The sequence below is a fragment of the Mus caroli genome, chromosome 4 (genome assembly GCF_900094665.2).
Source record: "Mus caroli chromosome 4, CAROLI_EIJ_v1.1, whole genome shotgun sequence".
NCBI lineage: Eukaryota > Metazoa > Chordata > Mammalia > Rodentia > Muridae > Mus > Mus caroli.
Genome location: NC_034573.1, coordinates 89,082,100 through 89,086,212, shown reverse-complemented (window position 1 = coordinate 89,086,212; position 4,113 = coordinate 89,082,100).

The following is a 4,113-nucleotide window of genomic DNA, read 5'->3' as shown; positions in this document are numbered from 1 at the left end:
GTCTTCTCATTGTGTCCTGGATTTCCTGGATGTTTTGAGTTAGGATCTTTTTGCATTTTGCATTTCCTTTGATTGTTGTGCTGATGTTCTCTATGGAATCTTCTGCACCTGAGATTCTCTCTCCCATCTCTTGTATTCTGTTGCTGATGCTCGCATCTATGGTTCCAAATTTCTTTCCTAGGGTTCCTACCTCCAGTGTTGCCTCACTTTGGGTTTTCTTTATTGTGTCTACATCCCTTTTTAGGTCTAGTATGGTTTTGTTCATTTCCATCACCTGTTTGGATGTTTCCTATTTTTCTTTAAGGACTTGCAACTCTTTAGCAGTGTTCTCCTGTATTTCTTTAAGTGAGTTATTAAAGTCCTTCTTGATCTTGATGTCTTCTACCATCATCATGAGATATGCCTTTAAATCTGGGTCTAGGTTTTCAGGTGTGTTAGGGTGCCTAGGACTGGCTGAGGTGGGAGTACTCGGTTCTGATTATGGTGAGTGGTCTTGGTTTCTGTTAGTAAGATCTTACGTTTGCCTTTTTCCATCTGGTAATCTCTGGAGTCCGTTGTTATAATTGTCTCTGGTTAGAGCTTGTTCATTTTGTGATTCCGTTATTCTCTACCAGCAGACCTGGGAGACTAGCTCTCTCCTGACTTTCAGTGGTCAGAGCACTCACTGCAGGCAGGCTCTCCTCTTTCAGGGAAGTTGCACAGATATTTGGCATTTGGACTTGCCTCCTGGCAGATGAAGGCCCGAAACAGGACCTGTCCCAGAAGCTGTCAGCTTCTGTAGTCCACACTTGCACCTGTGCAGACTAGTCTCAGCAGGATCCAGGGACCAAGATGGCTCCCTCAGGTACTCTGACAAAGCCCTCCCAGGCTGGGCAGACACTCTCCTCTGGCAGGGAAGGTGCCCAGATGTCTGGAGCCAGAAAAGGGGTCTGCCTCCAAAGCTCTGTAGCTCCAGCCTGTCTTAGAAGCTGTTAGCTTCTGTAGTCCACACTCTCACCTGCGCAGACTAGTCTAGGTGGAATCTGGGAACCAAGATGTCTCCGGCAGATGCTCTGGCAACTCCCTCCCAGGCTGGGTGGATGCCTCTCCTCTGGCAAGGAAGGTGCGTGGATGTCTGGAGCCTGAAACAGGGACTGTCTCAGAAGCTCTGTGGCTTCTGCCTGTCCCTGAAGCTGCTGGCTTCTGAAGTCCACACTCTCACCTGTGCAGAGTAGTCTCAGTGGAATCTGGGAACCAAGATGTCTCCTACAGATGCTCTGTCAACTCCCTCCTGGGCTGGGCGGACACCTCTCCTCTGGCAGGATATCTGGAGCCAGAAAAGGGGTCTGCCTCAGAAGATCTGTGGTTCCCGCCTGTCCCAGAAGCTGTTAGCTTTTGTAGTCCACACTCTCACCTGATCAGACTCTAAATAGTGTTTTTATAAATTTTCCTTGGTCATGGTGTCTCTTCACAGCAATGAAACCTACCTAAGACATATGCCTTTGTATAATTTCTGTATTTTCTAGTGCTGTTGATATGTATGTCTATTCCACTGTGGTAAGAGAAGTCTAAGGTATTTAATTTTCATATATTTCTAGAGGCTTGCTTTGTGTCATAGTGTGTGTTCTATTTTAGAGAGAGTTACATGGGTTGCTGAGAAGACTGTTTATTTTCTCACATTTTGGTGCCAATCTAGAGATATCTGACTGGTCAGTGTAGTGTCATTCAATGCCCAAATTTCTCACTTAGTTTTTGTCTGGATGACCTGTCTACCATTGAAAGCAAAATATGGAATTCATCCACTCTTACTTTGTCTGTACTTATATTTGGCTTAATGTCTAGTAGCACCTCCTGTATAAATTTGGATACACCTGTGTGTTGAGCATATGTGTTTCGAATTGTAATGTCTTCATGATTGATTGTTCCTTGATCAGTATGCAGTGGTCTTCTTTATCTCTTTTGATTAGTTTTGATTAGAAGTCACTTTTGTCAGATATTAGAATAACAACTCCTGCTTATTTCCTGGTTTCATTTGCCTGAAATACCTTTGCCCAACCACTCACCCCTGGAAGTACCTATCTTAGGTTGTAAGATGATATTTTATGCAAGCAATAAAACTGGATCCTCCTCTTTAAAAGCCAGTTTACAAGCCAGTGTCTTTTGATTAGGGAATTTGGACTATTGATATTCACAGTTATTATTGAAAGAGTTGTATAATTTTTTATACCTTTGTTAATATTTTGAGGTTTTCTGCTTAGCCTACCTTTTTATAACTAACCTCGAATTGTTTACTTTTTTCTTTTAGCATTTTAATCATGGTATTTCATCTATTCAGTATGAGAAATTCATTTAATTTACTCCATAGAATTAGCTTGATGAACATAAATTCTTTAATCTACTAGGAATTACTGTGGAAAGTTTTTTTTTTCTTGCAATTATGATATTTTTCCTAGCTGTAATCATCTGTTTAGGCATGTGATTTTTAAAACTCACAGGACATCAGCCCAATACTTAATGTCTTCACTCTTAATGTCTTCACTAAAAAAAAACAATGAAAATATCTAATAATTTTATGGAAGATCATAGAAATATCTAATATTTTCCAATAATATATTTATTAATTCATTTTACATCTCAATCACAAATCCCTGTACTCTTCTCCTCCCAGTGCCACACTTGCAAATTCCTTCCCTCACTACTCTCCCCTTGTTCACCCTAAAGGAGGGGAAGCTTCCTTTGCTATTGCCCTGCCCTGGGACATCTATTCCCTGCAGGACACAGCATGTCCTCTCTCACCAGGCCCAGACAACCAGGCATTCCAGCTAGGGTAAGTAGATCCAATGGCAAGCAACAGAGTCAGAGACAGCCCCAATTCCAATTGTAAGGGGAGCCACAGGAAGACCAAACTGCACACATACTACAAATGTGTAGGGAGCCTAGGTCCAGCCCATGAATGCTCTTTAATTGGGGGAGGGGAGGTTCAGTCTCTGTAAGCCCCCATGGTCTCAGGTTAGTTGACACTATAGCACTTCTTGTGGTGTCCTTGACTCCTCCAGCTTGCTCAATTCTATCCCCCACACTTCTACAAGACTTTCCAACCTTTACCTGATGCTTAGCTGTGGGTCTCTGCATCTGTTTCCATTTGCTGATGAATGAAGCCTCTCAGGAGATATTTTCTGTCTGCAGGCATAGCTGAGTAGCAGTAATAGTGTCATGGTTTAGCTTTCTCCCATGGGTTGGGTATCAAATTGGGCTAGCCATTAGTTGGTCATTTCCTCAATCTTTGCTCCATCCTTATCTCTGCACATATAGAGGACATGGTAAATTTTGAGTTAAAGTGCTTGTGTGTAGGTTGATGTCACCCTCCTTCCATGGGAAACCCCACCTGGCTATACAAGGTGGCCACTCCAGTCTCAATATATCCCACTGCTAGAAATCTCAGCTAGGGTCTCCCCAAAGACTAGTTGGAGGCTCTCCATACCAGGTCTCCAGGTAGTATCAGAGATATCCTCCACTGATTTCTGTTTTCACTTCCAGCCCTCCCTGTCTACCATCTCCCTCCATCTGATTTCCATCTCAGTTTCCCTTCTCATATCCTCCCAAACCTGGTTCCATCTTTCCATCCCTGATAATAATTTTGATCCCCTTCTAATTGAGATTCATGCGTCCTTCCTTGGGCCATTTTTATTACCCATGCTTTGGGGGTTTGCATGGTTTTCCTGCACTAAGTTTCACTTATAGGGGAGTACATACCGTACCTGTCCTTCTGAGTGTGGGTTAACACATTCAGAATGACACTCTCTTGATATTCTCTAGTTCCATCCATTGGCTTACACATTTCATGATGTCTTAATTTCTAAGAGCTGAATATTATTCCATTATGTAGATGTACCACATTTTCTTTATCCATTCTTTAGTTGGGGAATATCGACATTGTTTTCAGTTTCTGGCTATTACAAATAAGGTGATAAGAACATAGTTGAGCAAGTGTCCCTGTGATACAGTAGGTATATTTTGAGTATATGACCAGGATTGTTTTTTTTTTTAATATTTTTATTACATATTTTCCTCAATTACATTTCCAATACTATCCCAAAAGTCCCCCATAGCGCCCCCCACTTCCCTACCCACCCA